This window comes from Hydra vulgaris, chromosome 12, assembly GCF_038396675.1.
Source record: "Hydra vulgaris chromosome 12, alternate assembly HydraT2T_AEP".
Lineage (NCBI taxonomy): Eukaryota > Metazoa > Cnidaria > Hydrozoa > Anthoathecata > Hydridae > Hydra > Hydra vulgaris.
The window spans coordinates 23,915,492-23,935,280 of record NC_088931.1 but is presented as its reverse complement, the minus strand read 5'-3'; the positions used below and the strand labels follow the sequence as shown (position 1 = coordinate 23,935,280).

General features: G+C 26.4%; 1 protein-coding gene across 1 annotated transcript in view; it reads right to left on the bottom strand.

Moving 5' to 3' along the window:
- LOC101235146 (melanocortin receptor 5) overlaps window positions 1–19,502 on the bottom strand; it is a 100,788-nt gene extending 81,286 nt beyond the window's left edge. The window contains exon 1 of the mRNA XM_065812622.1: window positions 19,387–19,502. The gene's annotated coding sequence lies outside the window, so the exon portion shown is untranslated. The remainder of the gene's footprint in view (window positions 1–19,386) is intronic.
- Window positions 19,503–19,789: the final 287 nt, after the last annotated feature.

Genomic DNA, 19,789 nt, shown 5'->3' with positions numbered 1-19,789 from the left:
AGACTAGTTACAAAACGACGACAGAAAATTACGGCTGCTCTAAAGCCGTTACTTTAGCTTCAACCAAAATATCGAGCCATGATGAGCAGATGAATTGTCTTAGCAATGAAACAGAGTTTTTTTACAAAGCAAATGATGATAGCGAAATCGTAATGAACGGGTATGCATTTTTTTCCATAAATTTCCCGAATATAAGCTTAAAGTGAAAACCTTTAACGTTGCGCTTTGCCATTTCATTCAGCAATTTCAATTTAAAACTGGGACTATAAAAAGTGTTTCTCATTCATCTGGTTGATTCTCATTCATCTGGTTGCATGATCAATAACCGCTAAAAATTAAAGATTGTGAAATAGAAGAAAACTTTATGGATGGTATTTGGGATCTAAATATTTTGAAAGAGTCTTCATTTTTCAATTTTGCTTTCTCAACCAATTATACTCAAGGGGTCTATAGCCTATTTTCCAATCTATATGCATTCTTATTTAAACATTAAAACAACGCGAGTACTTGTTGCAGAAGGTGAACAATCTTTAAATAAACTAAAATTAATTTAAAAGAATGGTTGTCGAGCCACTATAAAACAAGAGCGTCTGTAAGACATACAAGTTGAAAATGAATTGGTTACAACTCGGTCTTATTTGACATAATAATAATTTTCGCTAATAAATAAACAAGAAAAGAGTGTCTTCAATATTAATTTCAAAGAATCTGTTTGTTAATCCTAATCAGTAAATATGTTGCATAAGTGTTATTTAATCCAGATTAGATCCAAATTTTCTTGAAAATATGAAGATAAAGTTAGAAATGAAAACACAGTCATTAACATATATCAATGTACATGCTTTTAAATTAAAAGTATGCATGCTTGGAGAGGCGCCTAGTTGCTACTATGCCTCAGGCGTCATTAAAGCTGTAAGCGCCCCTGAAAACACCTGATGCAAACGAATAAAATAATGAAATAGCAAAATTAGTCTTTTGAATAGTCTTTTGAACCCTCCACTCATAATAGAAATATTTTCAATTTTTTTTTAACAGTGTAAACAACAAGTATAAATACAGGCAAAAAAAAATTGCTCTAATGGAATGCAATTTGTAGTTGCAGAAAAAAGAGTGAACCTTTTGTGGCGTCATCAATTTTGACATCAGAAATTTATACCTAAGAATGTTTTCAAAAGCCACTTTTGCCAATCAAACGATTACACGCCAGATCTTTTTTACTTTGGCCTGACCTAGCTTTGTGCTATTACGCTAAGTAAACTTTGGATTTGTATAAATTGAGAAACCTAGCTGTCCACACTTTCGGCCCGTCGAAAAATATTAGGGATTTCGCAAAGAATATTTGCGTGAAACAGGTAAGACTATTAATTTAGTACAAATTTGCTAAATGCATAGTCAACTATTGGTAAGAAAATGACAATAACAGTTGTGCAGAAGTTAATGGGCGTTAATGTACGATTATTTTTAGAAACAAATAAAATATGAAACTGAAAGTACTTTTATACTTTTTAATTACTTTACTTTAAACAAAAATTAAAGAAAGTTGTAAAAAATAGTGATTTAAATTTTTTGTTTTTCCTCATTAAATTTATTATCATTTAAACTTAAAACTTTTCGTACATTTTTAATTTTCATTAATTTAGTTAACAGCTGAATTAAATTAAAATTGTATATATATATATATATATATATATATATATATATATATATATATATATATATATATATATATATATATATATATATATATATATATATATATATATATGTATATGTATGTATATATATATATTTATATATATATACATATGTATATATATATATACATATGTATATATATATATACATATGTATATATATATATATATATACATATATATATATTTATATATATATATATATATATATATATATATATATATATATATATATATATATATATATATATATATATATATATATATATATATATATGCACATTGTACAGAATATTTAAATGCACTTGTTTTTTAAGTGTATAATACTTGTAAGAAATGATAAGCCGATAAACTGATCAGATGTACTCTGTATTTTTATGTTTATTTATATTATAGCTATAATTTATTAATTTAGAGAAAAAAAAATTGTAAGAATACTATAAAGGAGGTGTGGTTCCGTCGGCATATGAGGATGTATATCAGGCTCAGGCTTTGGCTTTCATAAAATGTACGAAGTAAAATTAAACCAGTATTGTGCATTTTGGAAAATACGTTTATCCCTAGTCACGATTTGTTCCAGGCTGATTAAAACTGGTTATTTCAACTAGACAATGCTCCATGCCATACAGCACATACAATCACTGATTATTTTAAAGCACATATGTTTACCGATTATATCTTGAAGTAATACTCGACTTATGTTTTGGTCAGCACGATCACCTGACTTAAACCCAATCGAAAAATTTATGGAGCTGGATGGATTATCAACTAACAAAAAAGCAAATAACTAGTCACGAATTGCTCAAACAAGAACTGACCAAATTGTGTTTGGAAATACTAATCCTTCTGATTGAAAACTTAATTGATTTAACGTCAAGGCGAATACAATCATGTAGTAAAAGCAATGAGTGTCATACCCCGTATTAATATATTTCGATTAAAAATTTTTTAGGTGCGTTTAAACTTAATTGCACTTTTTTCTCGGTAATTTTTTGATTACTTTGGTTTAATATTTAACTTCCTGCCTCGTCTTTTCTCTTTGTACCACTCTACACTTACCTTAACTCTTAAAAAAACAAGTGCGTTTAAACTTTCTGTATAAGGTGTATATATATATATATATATATATATATATATATATATATATATATATATATATATATATATATATATATATATAATGTTGTCATAGTTCTTTAATAGAATATAAGAATGTAAAATATATAGAATATGTAGCAAAAAGAATGGCTAAAGCAGCAAGAAGCCTTAGTCTAAATGACTGATGAGTCTAACCACCGAGTCGTTTGGAACTTATTTATCAAATCATCACAAAAATAGCAGTTGTATCGAGTTTCCTATTGACTGATTACTTTCACATATAGCCAATTCATATTTTTATTTCTTGAAATGTTCAGAAATGTAGCTTAAGCATTGTCTTAGTTAATTTAAGCCCAAAGTAATATTGTTTTTATTATTTTTTCAAGCAATTTAGGAAAATTAAGCACTAGTGCTGTTTCAATGTTTAAAAACACAAGGTAACCATTCTAGATTGATTTTCTTGTAATGTGTTGATTGTTTTTTTACCTTTTTCTATACATGCAGGCATTTTTGACTCCAAATTGTGAGTAATTCTCAAGTTATCAAGTCTTAAAAGCCTCTTTCAAGTAATATAATGTCACCAGGATGAAGCAGTTCTTTAGGCTTTTGGTTGCCGAATAGTACATCATTTATAATTGAGAAGGCGGTTTTTTTGCCTCATATCGTCCAATACATTGACAATTTTTTTATAATTCTTTTCTTTACTTCTATTCTTCGGATCATATGTCTTTTGTTTTTTAACATTTCATTTTTTTTGTATTTAAAATAAGTAAATTATTTTAAATACAAAATAAATGAGATAAAAAATGTTAATAAATGTTTAGACTTTCTTTTTTTCTAATTTTTCACTTTTATTATATATATATATATATATATATATATATATATATATATATATATATATATATATATATATATATATATATATATATATATATATATATTATATAATTTATTATATTATACTACAGCATAGTTATTTAATTTGTTTATGTTAACATTAAACCTAATGTTGTTTATTGTATGTGTTTTAATTAAGTTTTAATTAAGAATTGTATGTGTTTTAATTTAGTCGATTAGGGTTAGAACTATTGTAATTGTAACTGTAAAAATTAAATACAATTACACATTACAATACAATAATATTGTATTGTAATATTACAGAAACAATAAAAATAATTTATTTTGGTATTGTATTGCTGTGATGAAAAACAATTACAATAAGTATTGTATTGTTTTTTTTCTAACATTACAATAAAATTCGAGAACTATTGTATTGTATTGTTTTAATGAAATAAAATTACAATAACTATTGTATTGTTTTGATCAAAACAATTACAATAACTATTGTAGTGTATTACTTTACATTAAAGTAAAAAAGCTAACGTATTTTAACGTATTTATATTCATCTCTGACAAACTTACTATTATTTTTGCTATTTTTTATTAACGGATTTCCAATATATTGCAAATTTTATTTTTTCCTTATTTAGATTTCGCATCACCTATCTTGTTATGTATTTCTAAGCTCTAAACGGCAGCAAAATATTGCCTGTCTGATGATAGCCTTACTATTATGAAAAATAACATTCATAAATTATTTTATTCAGCCCTTTTATTTTTTCCTCTTGATTTTAATGCTACAAAGGAACTTAAAATATATATGAAAATTAACTTTAGTAACACAAACAGTTAAACATAATTATTCTTCTTAAATAAAAATGTTAATGTCTTTTATTACAAAGACGAATTACAATACAATATTTATTGTTATTGAAGTGGTTCATTAAAATACATTTTTTTCCAGATATTGTTATTGTTTTATAAAGATGAATTGCAATACAATATTTGTAATGATGAATATTTGAATTACAATAGTTGTAAATCACAAGTATTGTTATTATTTCTAAATTAAGTTAATACAATAACAATAATTATTGTTACTGTTATTGTTTTCATTACAATTACCACGGTTCTAACCCTAGAGTCGATGTTGTTAAATAAAAATAGATTATTAAACACTTTTGGTGCCAATTTGATGTTGTTATTGTAATGCTTATTTATTATATTATACTTGATGTTATAAAAGTTAGCAAAATTGAATTATTGAATAATTTCATCGGTTTCTTGTAATAATTTATTTTATTGTTTAGTAGTAGTGCTCTACGGAAGTAGAGCACTACAACTATTGTAAGTTTTAAGTTGTTGATTGATTTAAAATACAACTTTATTTTGAATATTAATTTTGAGCAGTAAAAATTAGATAGTATGAATTTTTTGAAGGATTGTAAACGAACTTTGAAGGCTACACCAAATACATTAGTTATTGAGAATAACTTTTTTATGCTTTTGCTTTTATCTCTTTTATGTGTTCGGTGAAATGTAGTTTGCTGTTAATAATGACACCAAGCAAGAAAAAATTTATTAACTAATTCAATATTGAGCTTATCACCTATTATAATTGAAGTTGGCAATATTATTTTTGTTGCATGCTTATTTGTTAAAATCGTTGCTTTTGTTTTATCCAAACTTCGTATGTCGAATTTATTTACGGGATACCTCTTATGACAAGTTCTTGACATAAGAGGTATCCCGTAAATAAATTCGACATTCGTACAACACTTATCATAAGATACCTCTAATGATAAGTGTTGTATAAATAATGTTGATTCAAATAGCATTAGATATTCAAATAAGATTGTTGATAAAAACCAAAAAAAAAGAGATCTTCTTTTGGAACTCTGTGGTATACCAATATTAACTTGTTCCTCATTAGAATATGCATCGTGAACATTTATAAAATTTTTTCTATTATAATAATAGTTTCTTATTTAGTTCAAAGTATCAGTTGAAAAATTAATAATGTTTTGGCTTCAAAATTAGTAGTTTGGAATCTATTAAGTTAAAAACTTTTCTGAAGTCAATAAATGTTATTAGTGTAAAGAGTTTTTAAGAGTTGCTTAGATTCACTTAGAGTTAAAAACGTGCAACGCAGTTTCACATGAATTATTGCATCTGAAACCATGTTGGCAGTGGCATTGCTAAGGTTGGTGTCACCCAGAGTGGTAAGCTTTTGGTGTCACCCCTCTAGACTAACAGGTAAATGGTGAAACTAAAAAAAGTCCTCTATATCTAAAAACTTCTTCAAAAAATCCATTAGAAAAAAATTTTCGGCATATTTCAATCAAATTTGCTTTTTATTTATTTTGGTGTTACCCCTCTACGTCAAGTTGTAATGGTGTCACCCCTCTACGTCACCTTGTAATGGTGTCCCACGGAGCGGCCCGCACCCCTCTAGCGTGTTAAGTCATCATAGAATAAACCATTTTGTTCAAAATATACAGTTATTCTTTAAGCAATAATTCGTTTTAATTATTCTTTTAGCAACTATTCGTCCATAAGACACCAAAATAAAAAAGGTTTTGATCAAATTATTATAAAGAGGCAAATGATGCCTAACCTCATTTACAAGCCAAACAGGTGGCTCAGAAGAAACGAATTGATTCGAATATTCTACAATTTCTTGGTTTAATACTTGTTACTTAAAATTTAATCTATTAAATTAAATCTAGATTTTTCTAAATTAGTATAAATAAAACTTGGAAAATTTTATTAAAATTATTTTTAAATTGTAAAAGCAAAGAAGTTAAAAGAACAGGTGCAAAGAGTGGAAGCTAATTAATAAAGTAAAAAATTTTTTGGTTATATTTTGAATTTTTCTAGTAAAACGTCTTATTTTTGTTTTGAGAGATTTTGAAAGTTAACTCTCAAAAAAATCACATGCCACCATCATTTTAAAACTATTTTACGTCTTCTCTTCTTTTCAAGTAATCTAATTTCGTGTTGTCACAGAGAACCGCGAAAGAGCATTTAACTAGGAAGTTCACGCTTCCTTCCTTACCAATAGCGTGAATTACGCCTTGAGATCATTTCTAACCCTGCTTTTAAAGCAAGTGTTGTAACCACTAACGCTAACGGACACGATTTTTCTTGTTTAATGCAAAGGAGTTCAAAACAAAAGTAATATAATAAACTTATCTTATAAGTTGATGCACGCATGATATTGCAGTGATGCAACAAAATAGTTTAAAGTTTTTTTGAACCATAAAGTTTTTGTTCCTTAATCAATGATAAAATTAAAGTGTTAGAGAATTATATACTAGGTATCCTTATTTTATTTGATTAAGCTTATATATAGGTATCGTTATTGTATTTAGGTATCCTTATATATTAGGCATCCGAATAGGATTTGGGTATATGCTTATAGCATTTGGGTATGCTTATATATTGGGTATGCTTATAGTATAATAAAATATTCAACAAAAAATGTAAAATAATAAATACCACAAGCAAAAAATACACAATTTTTAGTCAAATTTTTATAATCAATTTAAGAATCGGGCTTTTTTTATAAAAAAAACAATAAGTTGTAAGTAAAAACGCTTTTGTTGTAATATTTTACTTTTAGGTATATTACTTTATACACTAAAAAAAAAGGTAGAAATTTCTACCTTAGGGTAGGATATGTGATATACCCTTAGTAAGGTATAATTTTCTACCTTTTAAGGTAGAAAATTATATTAAAAACAATTATTTTTCATAGAATTTTCTAACTTAAAGGTATAATTTTCTACCTTATAAGGTAGAAAATTATACCTTACTAAGGGTATATCACATATCCTACCTTAACTAAAAATTTCTACCTTTAATTTTTAGTGTGTAGTGGAACAACAAAAAGTAGATGTTTTCCGAGTTAGCTTGTCTTTTGAGCTTTTGTATAACATACTTTTAGCTTTTACTTCTCTCAACTACTATATAAAATATTCACACAAAAAAAGTTTTATTGTGTATTAATTTTGTAGAGTGTTTTAAAAAAACAAAGATTTTTTATGAGATTATTTATCATATACAGATTGCATATGAAATTTAAAAACATATAGGAAGATTTTTATGTATAATTTTTATAATTGCCTTTAAAACATATTTATAAAAGGTAGATGTTATTAATGCATTAGCTGTGCTAGGTTATAATAATTTATCTAAAAATAACATTGAAAACACATGTGATCTGAATGTTCAGTAAAATAATAATAAACTAATTTGCTTGGTTTGATACTTATAAAACACACGCACACACTCACACACACACATAAATCGCCTACTTGGCAGTATTGGTGGAAAAATGCGGTATACATTTAAACCATTTTAAAGTATAGCATAATTCTTTAATTTATTGATTTATAAAGTCAAAAATGCCCTTGCAAGGTTGTGGCGAGTGAGACTCGAGTCTTAAAAGCACTTATCTAAACATAGCGGTGAAATATGTGACCTCGAAATCATTAGTTTTTATTTTTATTGCTAACTATATTATTAAATAGTTCAAATTTAGCACAAAAAAATTTCTTCACTTTTTGCCTTTCATTAATCAATTATTATTATGTATTTCGCCATGAAAAAAATATTTACAAAATTAGACTTGAATAAAATGTATATATATGGCTGGGGCAAGAAGAAGACAAATTCAGTCTTATCGCCAAGCCCCTTCAAAACAAAAATATAGAAAACAAAAAATATTACAGTTATCACAATGTAATATATGCATATTGTACATATATAAATGCAAGTATAAAAATACTTTCTATATATATATATATATAATTTTTTTTAACTTTTATTTATTAAGATTTCGAATTTGAAAATAAATAAAAATGCGATAAAACATGAACATCAAAGAAAGATTCAGATTAAAATCAAAAATAAGTATGAGCAAAAATAAAGTGAATACAAATTAAAAAACAAATGGTTTAAAAGTTATAGAAGAATTCGTTATCAGTTATCAAAAGTTTATTTTTCCATGCTTTATATAAGGTTACTTTCTATATATATATGTTTGTGTGCCACAAAATTTGAAATCATTTTTTGAAAGCTTTTTTCTCAACCAATTTTGCTCAAATTTTGCACACTTAATCATTTTCGATGACAATACAAGGAAATGGAAAAATTTGACCAAAAAAAGTTAATTAAGTTAACAAAAATTTAATTTGTATTTCCCCATAAGAACACTGAATTAATAAAAAAAAAATTTAAAAACGTAACAGTAATTTTTCCTTCTACAAAAGATAACAAAAAAAGAATTTCTAGGCCCAATAGAATTCTGCTTGCATAATTTGGATTTGAATGGATTTGAAAAAACAATTTTTTTTTGATTTACTAGTTTATTTTATTTTTAAATTAATCAAGGGAAAAAATTTTTTTAACATATTATTGTATAGCGTGTTCCATAATTTCGGTCCTCTGATTGCAAGCGAGAACTTAGATATGTTTTTGGTTGAATATAACTGTTATTTAAAAATCTTGTTGGGTATAAATGAGTTAAAATAATAGAGTATTTTGAATTTATTACAAAGAAATTTAGTGTGCAAGAAACGATTTCCAAAAATTCTTACAGCGTGTTTTTGTTTATTTAGAAGCATTTTAAGATACATTAGTGCTGCAGTAACGTCGTTAAATCAAGAAAGTATTGTAAAATACTGTAAATTTCAATCAAGTCTTTTTAAATATAATTTAACAGCTTTCAGTAACTTGTTGGCCAATTTAATAGACATTGAAAGATGTCCTTCTCCCCTTTAGGGATGGGAGCGCAAATTATGTTTAGCCTTAAACAAAGTTTGCTACGGCAACGAACGTCAGTATGCTTAGCAAATCACAGAATAAAACAGTTTTAGAAAATTTTGAAAACGAGTTTTCATAGTTGCTGCTTATAGTTATAATAAAAAGACTCAACAAAAAACCAAAAAAGTGTATTTCAAAGGGGGTTTTCTAAATTTTTTTTAATCTGTTTCACAAAAATTGATCATAAAATTGTCCATAACAACTGCCTAAATAAGACATAAAATTTTACGCATCAATTTTATAATAACTTATCTTTTTTATAAAATATTTCCAAAATTTCCAAATTTTCCGAAAAATTTCCCGAGTTGAAAATTTCCGGGAAATTTTCATCTCTAATTAATAAAATAATTATATACAATGTAAAATCGGTTTTATCGATGTAAATTTGGATTTGTCAAAAGAACGTCATCATAGTTGAAGTTTTCATATAATTTATTATTTGTAGAACTTAATTTTGCGAAGAAGTTTTAATCTTGTTATAAGATTTTAATGAATTATTTAAGTCACTGTAAAGATGAATAGTTACCAATTAAAATCTAAAAAATACCAATTAAAATCTAAAAAATGAATTAAAATAGCTTTTAATTCATTTTTTTAGATTTTAATTGGTATTTTTTGAAAGAAGCGTGCTGTTTCGATTAAGGAATCAAAGTGTCCCATTTTTAGAAACCGGTTGGTTAGATTGAAACAAAATGCTGCTTTGACAAAACCAAATTTGTTTCCAATAACAGTGCTATGAATTAGGTGAAACTATGTTTAAAAGTATAGTAGGGTAGTACGTTTCTATCTTTTAAATCATAATGTTTCCATAGTTAAGCCATCTTTGGTTAAAAAATATTTATTCTTGAGGGGTTCGGCAACTCTCCACTACCTGTTCCGAAACTCTCGACTAACCGTTATTCTCATACTGAATAATACTTTCAATGATGTACCATTCACAGTTGAGGTTTTAGCATATGGAAAATGCCTTTTAAAAAGAATGAATAGGAGAACCTGTTGTACCTTCGACCACGTTGTACCTTTGGTCACTCTACTCTGTCGGCTTAATATTATTATTTTAAAAAAAACGTGAAGTGCCATTTGAAATAATAATCTATGACAACTCTTCTTACCGTAAAACAACATAGTTGGGATAGATGGTTTCGATCCACAAGTAACTATAAGTTTTGGCTCTTAAAAAGTAAATATTTGTGTTACTCTTATTCTGATTTTAAAACTGTGATGAAATGTTGTTTGATTCATCTACGACATTTAAAACATTACCCAACATCATTTTTTTGTTATGGAAAAGTTTGGATCATTATGTGTGACTAAATGGGGATTAAGACGATAATTCTTAAAGAAACTTATCTCGTGTAGCTTTGACCAGACAAGGACGTTGTACCTTTGACCGACAAAAACTGTTTCCTCTGTAATTTGCAAACTTTAAGAGGACAAATTTATAAAATTTATTATCTACTTTATTAGGTAAGCGAAAGATACTATGACTAATTTATGGATAAAATGCAAGGGAATGCTGCTACATCAACTGAGGGTTTGGGTTGGGGCAGGTATAGATCAATCAATATAGCAGTACTCTCCTACATTTCTCCCCAAATCAGTAATACATCTGGTCTTTGTTTTTTTGAAAAATCAAAACCTCATTTTGAGTCGGTATCTTTCGCTTACCACTTTATTAGGCGTCTTTGCTTTTTTGCTATTTAATGCAAAATTGTTTCTTGTATTGTGGTAATGAAATAATTCCATTGAATTTTAATGCTATTCACTTTTTATTCTTGGACCACTACTACACTTAGAATAATCAATTTTGTTAATTTAGTTAGTTGGACAGCTGAAGCAATATTATTACCAAGTTTATTTTATTACCTAATTTCTGCAAAACTATAGGGAACTAAATGTATAAAAATTATTAGTTAATTCTGTTAATATATTTTAGTTTTAAAGTGCCATGGAGCAAGGTTGGTGTTTTTTGCAAAAAGATTTCCGAAACGGATATGTTTAAGGCAGTGAATTAAGCATATCCGTTTCGTCAACAAAAAATGAGTTTAAGTGAAGCTGCAAGACATTGCAACATTAAAAAATCAACTTTGATATATCAGTAGAACCAGTTTAAAAAACCTGGTAGTTGCAAATATTTATATTTACATACCAAAAAAAATATTCTCAACAGAAGAAGAATTAATTTTGGTATACTACTTGGCAGATGCTGCAAATATGCATTATGGACCTACATTAAAGCAGATAAGGTCCTTTGCATATGAGTATGCTTTGACAAATCATAAAAAAATTGAAACTTTATGGATGAAAAATAAATGTGCAGGTGAACAATGGCTGCGAGATTTTCGCAAAAGATATAATAACAATCTCTACGTAAACCACAACCTACAAGTCTTGGTAGATCTTCTGAATTCAATAGAGAAACCGTAAGAATTGTATATAAAAATTACAAAAAAGTTTTAGAACGTTACCACTTTGACTCATCAAATATTTGGAACTGTGATGAAACAGGAATTACCACAGTCCACGTACCACCAAATATTCTAACTCCAATTTCTTGAACATTTTATTAGTAATGTGCAACCATCAACTTAAAAACCAGTTCTTTCATTAATGGATAATCATGAGAGTCATGCAAACATTTTTGTTATTGAGTTAGCAAAAAATCGGGCATAGTTTTAATGACATTTCATCCTCACACAACCCATAAAATGCAACTTCTCGATTGTGGTGTTTTTGGACCATTTAAAGCTTTTTATAAAAATACCATGAATAACTGAATGATATCACCAGGCAATGCTGGTAAACCAGTTACAATATATAATATATCTTACCTTGTTGGTCAAGCTTATCCTCATGCTTTAGTACCAAATAATATTATAAACAATTTAAATGTACTGGATTTTATCCATTTAATGAAAATATTTTTACTGAAACTGACTTTTTAGATGCAAATGTTACTGTAGACCAATAGTGAATACTGAAGCTTGTTAATGAAAGTATTGATGTTGAAACTGCTCCATTCAGTTTACCATCAACAGCATCTACTGTTTAAGGGGAAATCCCTACTGTGAGTTTACCATCAAAATCATTTGTTTCACCTGAGATAATATGACCTCATCCTAAAGCCGAATTAAGAAAAACAAATACTTTAAAAAGACGTAAGGGAAAATCACATATTTTAACTGATACACCTGAAATTAAAGTTAATCTAGATTCAAAATCTAATAATCTACAATTTAAAAAAACCCTCTTCAAGCAAAAGAAAAAAATGGCAAAACAGATTATTTTTAGTCAGTCTGACACGTGTTTAAATAATAAAAGCTCTGATGAAATTGATTTTGAAGTAAATATACTTGATAATTAAAGTGAAATTGTTTAATTGGAAATTTTTTAATTGTCAAGTTGGCTGGAAAGAAATATTCTAGACTTTATGTAGCAGAAGTTATAAAAGTTGTTGGTATAATTTACAAAATTAAGAATCTTAAAAAATTAGGAGACTTTTGTAACAAATTTATAAGAAAAGATGACAATCTTTATGATGTGGAACTTGAGGATGTTATTATGAAACTTCCACCACCAAGTATTGATCACGGTTCATCTAAACGTCAGTACCTTATCTTTGATGGTTATCTGACTATTTGTAATAATTAATATATTGTACTCATTTATTATTGTATTTTTTGTTCTCATCATTAAAATATTTCCTATAAAAAGCATTATGATCATATGTAAATAAATATCGACCGCCAGCAAGTTATAAAAATATATTTTCGCTCTTTTCTTATCTAAAACAATAAAAATAACTGTATATATTAGGAAACATGTTTTGTACAATTAAGTTGCATTTAAAGTTTTGGACCTTAACCCTAATTATTTCATGTAAGTAGCATCTAAAGAAATTATGTGACTTTATCTAAATAGTTATAATAACTGACTTTATTTTAAAAAATTAGTAGTACTATTAGTAATACTGACTGAGTATCGAAACTTCGATACACAAGCCTTTGCAAGATTGTAAGGATTGATTTTTCTAGTTTTTTTAAGACAATTAGAATTAATTACAAAATATTTAGATTAGAATTTATTTTTTTATTGATATAAGGTAGGCCAGAAGTTGCTATATAATATATAACAAGCTAAAATATTAAAGAGGTTCAAACATTGCATGATTTTTTAATAATAACATTTTAGTCAAAGGAACAACGCGCATCGGTCAAAGGTACAACGTACGTGTTGTACCTTTGACCAATAGACTTCTTTTTTTTAAACGCGGGAGAAAGATACTTCTTGGTCGAATGAAAAAACAGTCCTAAGTATAATATTTGGGGAAAATATGAGAGAATATTATATAGTTTGAATGGTTTAAATTTACTCAATGGGCTACGCAAAAAACGCCTTAAAGCAAAAAGTGGTCAAAGGTACAACAGGTTCCCCTAAGCAAAGACTAAAATAAACATCACTTAAATGATCTTATTTTTAGTGTGAAACATTTTTTTACCGAAATATTTCTTTAATTCATACAATAATTTGGGGAAAAAAAAACAAACAAAAAAACTAAATCAACTTGGTATTCAAAAAGTTTTTTTTTTTTTCTTTTGCGCCACCCTGTAATCAGAATAAATAAATGCAAAACAATAAAAATGTAGGAGTTAACTTTAAAAATATTTTTATGGAAAGTCCAATAAAGACATTCTAATTCTTAATGATATTGCTATTGGTTTCATTATTATTATCAATCAATCTAGGTTAGTTATAATTTACGGTACTAATTCTAAATGTGAAAAACAAAATCTAAATTATTAAAATTATATAAATGACGTCTTAATTAAGCTTTAAACTGCTTATGTGTTTTTTCTTGAGTCGTAACATTTCGCTCACAATGTTTTCACAAGAAGGTCCCCAATACTGTATATAAAAAAACTGTATATAAAAATAATGTATATAAAAAAAAAATTTACTTTAGATTATATTTTGGTGTAAGAAAATTGTTTTCTAAAAATCTAGTGGGATACTTGTGGCTTACTTTGATGAAATAAGCATTAAATGTCATTGAAGACCATGTTTTCTTTTATAACGGATGATGCATAAGTTATCGGACAAATTTTAATTTATTTTTACTGTTTTATTAAAAAATCACCTTCATGCAAAAAAATTATGAAATGTTTATATATAATTTAAAACAAATTTATTAAAAAATAAGTTAAATGTAGAAGAACGAGAATCTTTTCGAAAATGTCTCAAAATAATTTGTAAAAAATTTTTTTCGTAAAACTTTATTTTTGTAGCCATCCCAGAGAACATTGTTTTAGTGGATTTGCAGTTGACCTCTATAGGCATTTTTTAGCGGTTTATTGGAGTTTTACTCATCGGTTACTTAGTCGGCCATTAGTGGCAGTCGCTTTAAATGGCAAGCCGATAACTTTCCGACATGTAAATGGTAGCTAGTCATCAGCTAGCCACTTTTGGCGGCTGCCAATAATGGTCCATTGTGTGACCGATGAGCAAAACTACAGCGGCCCGCTTAAAATGCCTATATAGGTCTACTGAAATTTCGCTATAGAATGTTTGCTCGAATTATATTTAAAAAAAAAAGAAATTGTAAACCATCTCAAAAAAGAAAATACAACTTTTGATAACTTAAAAAACTTGAAACTGGTCATTTATTTTCTGATAAAAAGCGTTCTGGCTGCCAAACATCCTGGGCTAGAGAAAAGAAATCCAAGTTAAAGAAATTGTCAATAATCAAAAAGGGTTCAGTCAGAGAAAAATGTTAAATTCGATGTAAATCAATGAACAATTGATTGTCAATTAAAAAAGTATTTATATATATTCATTATAAAAAAACATAAAATGACTCTAAAATGCACCATTGATCAACAAATAAAAGCAAAACAGAAACAGAAAACCTGTTAATCAACTCTATAATTCAAAACCATTATGTTCATCAATAACAAAAAAAATTTTATATTTCACGTGATAATATGCATGGAAGTTCTGGATATTACACAGAAATCAAAGGAACATGTCTAGTAAGTGTTTCCTTTGTGGGAAAGGACCCACCCGTCCTAAAAAGACGACTTTTTAACTTTTTTCTAGACCAAATGCCGGCCAGGGTAAAATTTCTAAAAATTTATCAATTCGGATTGCCGTATCAAACAGAGGTATCACGGAGTTATTGTTTCGTACTTTCAAGGCTGTAGCAATCAATACATCAATCAACATTCATGAATGTTTAGAAAAACGACTTCAATCACAAGTAACATAGCAACTATTAATTTTGACCGGATTTAGCAAGTTCTTATTCTTTGAGGATTATCTAAATTGGATGGACTAGTCAACTATGCTGATAAGAAATTCAACCCATTAAATGTGTTTCAAGCACGTCAGATTGAGAACTTTTGGGATCGTTTGTCTCAAAAGGTTTACAAGGGAGGTCGGCAAACTTCAAAAGAGAAAGTTTTGATTAATCAAAAAACTAAAAGAAATTGGTTTGAATTTTTTACGGTTGCTTATGAATGATGTCAAAGCAAAATCGAGATCTATTGTTGATGATGGAGTTTTTCGTATAAAAAAAGAACTGATTTTTATTTTTAAAAAAAACTTTTTTATTTGTTAAGAAAATGTTAAATTTTTTATTTTGTCCAATAAATTATGCATCGTTACATTAACTGTAAGTTATTGATTTTTGTAGAGAATTAAAGCTCTAAGTTTACGTAGAAGATACTCACAAGATATACAGTTTTTAATATTTTTTGGTTGAGGTGTCCCATAAAGACCTAACGATCTTGTTACAGAGTATCCAGAAGAGCATTTAACTAGGGTGTTCATGTCTCTTTTCTAACCAATGACGCTAATTATGTCCGAAGCCTATTTTGAACCCAAGATCTCTTGCTTCTAAAGCAAGAGCTCTAACCATTGCACCACTTTCGTCAGACTATTCTTTCTCTTTTGTTACGATAGCTCGCAAGTCTCTTTAATGAAAGTTGTGTTATGAGCTTCACAAAAGCTATCTTTAATTTTACAGTTTGTATTTTGAATTGTCTCAACTGTTTTTACGATTGTTGTAACAAATATATACTACTACTATTACTACTACTACTACTACTACTACTTTTACTACTATTATTACTACTACTACTACTACTACTACTACTACTACTACTACTACTACTACTACTACTACTACTACTACTACTACTACTACTACTACTACTACTACTACTACTACTACTGCTACTACTACTACTACTAATATATACATATATATAAATATATATACAAAACAATTATAAAAAATACAATTGTTCCAAATGCATTTCTGCAAATATGTTTCTGTTGAGAATAAATTTTTTTTAACCTAGCGCAATTGGTTCTTGTTCATTTAATATTACTAAGTCTTGTTCATTTAAATTAACTAAGTATAAAGAAAAGATAACACCCAAGAAGTTTACAGATTTTGTTTAGAAGTATTTGTTTTATTTATTCTTAGATCAGTTAATTTTAAAGGAATACTCACTATTTTATTTGGTTTACGAATTAGAGTAAGTTTTAATAATTTAACGTTCAACAATTACGAGTAAACAATTTGTCTAACTTTCATTAAATTACATTAAAGAGCGTTTTAATGTACCTAAAAGAATAAAACAAATTGGAGTTGTCTGCAAAGAAAATCAAATTTAATAAGTTTGAGGTAAAAGATGAATCATTTGCATAAAAAGAAAATAATAAATGTCCTTCAAAAACTGAGTTACCTCGCATGTTATTTTTTTTCGTTGTTTTATCTGCTTCATATTTTATGTGCTAATATTCTATTTGATATCTTAAAGAAAAGTTAGCTTCTTTATTCCAACTTTTACTTGTTTTTTAATAAGAATGGTATTGACAGCAATAAAAGTTTTAGACAGATCAAACAGTCATTGTTAAAAACATTGGTTACATTTATTACTAGCTCGGTCAAAGTGTGATCTGTTGAACAATTTTTTAATATATAATAGGTTCTGCCGTTACCTAACGGTAAACAACAAGTTGTAAACCTTTAGGTAACGGCAGAACCTACTATACATTATACGTTCAATTAACTTTGAATAGTATCGTAAAACCAACATTACAATAGGTGAGGCTCGTCGAATTTTAAATTTCTTTAAAACAATATCTAATTTTGAAAGTAAGATCGAAAATATGTATAAAGGATTCGATAGTCTTAAAAACTGATTTTATGTCATAGATTCTAATCTTGTCAACTGCACTTAAGCTATGTTTTACTTTAACGTTGTGGGTTATGAATATTGTCAACTGCACTTAAGTTATGTTTTACTTTAACGTTGTGGGTTATGAATATTTTTAAACAGCCAATAACTAAAAAAATAATAATAATAAACACTGAACACAATGTTTTCACAATGCGATTGTTATTCGAGGGTAATTCCATTGTAAAAACAATGCTGTTTTCTATCACTATAGTTACAGTCGCAATTACAATTGTTTTTATATTAGCTTTGCACAACTTTTTACTTTTTTATACATTTTTTAAAACAAACAAAAAATTTACTCTTTACTATTTTTAATTTTTTTTTTTCATAAGATAATGAAATTTTTAACCTAAATTGATCCAGCAATAAATTCCTACTTAAAGTAGAAGATAAAAGTTAGATAAGTGTTTTTTTACTAATTTAATATATATATATATATATATATATATATATATATATATATATATATATATATATATATATATATATATATATATATATATATATATATATATATGTATATATATATATATATATATATAAATTAGTACAAACACTTATCTAATTTTTGATTACTTCAACACTGTGTTATACTAATTTATTATTGCTCTGTTCTTTTAGAACATTGAGCACTCTTTTTGTAGAATACACTAACATAATTTATAATTTATATAAATGTATATATATATATATATATACATATATATATATATACATATATATATATATATATATATATATATATATATATATATATATATATATATATATATATGTATATATATATATATATATATATATATATATATATATATATATATATATATATATATATATATATATATATATATATATATATATATATATATATATATATATGACTTTTATCTATTAAATAGCTAAAAAAATATAATCAAAAAAATATTTTAGAAATATATAAAAAAATAGCACAATAAATAATACAATTTGAAATTTTTGACTTGCATTAAAAGAAATTTATTAAGAGGATCAGAAGTACGGGATTTTATGGAAATGCAGAATTCAGGTTTAGATTTATTAAAATGTTTCTTAGTAATCAAAAATTAAGACAATATCAAATCTAGAACTATTTTTATTTTTAATAATATTGCTTGGAGCTTTTTTAGAAAATAGTTATGAACCTTTACATGGTCATAGCTTATAAATGCCGTAACATATTTTTTTGAAGTAACACATTTTATTATAGATTTAACTTGTGAAAGATGTCATAAATAAAAACTTTTTCCTCTCATAAGAGTTGAACATATTTTTTATGGTTCTTTTTTGTTCATATGATTCTAACAATATTTTGTATTCTTGTTTGACATCAATAATAACATTATTTGAATTTTTCTCCGTGTTAAATAAATGTGACACGTGATACTTGTCTGATATAATTAAGATGATATATAAAAAATGTATAAAGTATGATTAGAAAAATAATTTTACAAAATTATAGAAAAATAAAATGAAAAACCCATCTGTAAGCATGCGTAATTGCTGCGTGTAATATATTAATTTCTATAAGCAGAAAACACCATTACTAAAATCTCTAACTTATCAGTAAGCTGAAATAAATACTTTAAAAAAAAAAAAATGTTCAAACATGTTTAAATATTCATTCCAAATTTAAATTAAATGGCTGAACTGCTTACCTTAAAAATCACACACCATCCAAGTAAAATCATATTCATAAACAAAATTATTTTTGTTTCATAAAAATAAAAAAAATATTTGGGCGGGATAAAACATTTTAGTTAAAATAAAATTGAAATAAATCTATGTTATGAAAAAATAGTTTTTGGTGCAACTGTGTACTTATAAAAACTGTGACAGATTTTTGCTTAATAAATAATTAATTTTTAGTTAAATTTCTATTTCTAAATGTTTGTTGTTACTTATAAATATTTTCTTGAAATATTAGTATAAAACATGCAATGCAAAACTAAAGTCCTTTGCAGTACAGACTTTGCAATAAAGTTTAAGAATCTATAATATATACAAGAATATAACGTTTTTTTTAATAAAAAAACAAACTTCAAATAAATAAAAAGTTGA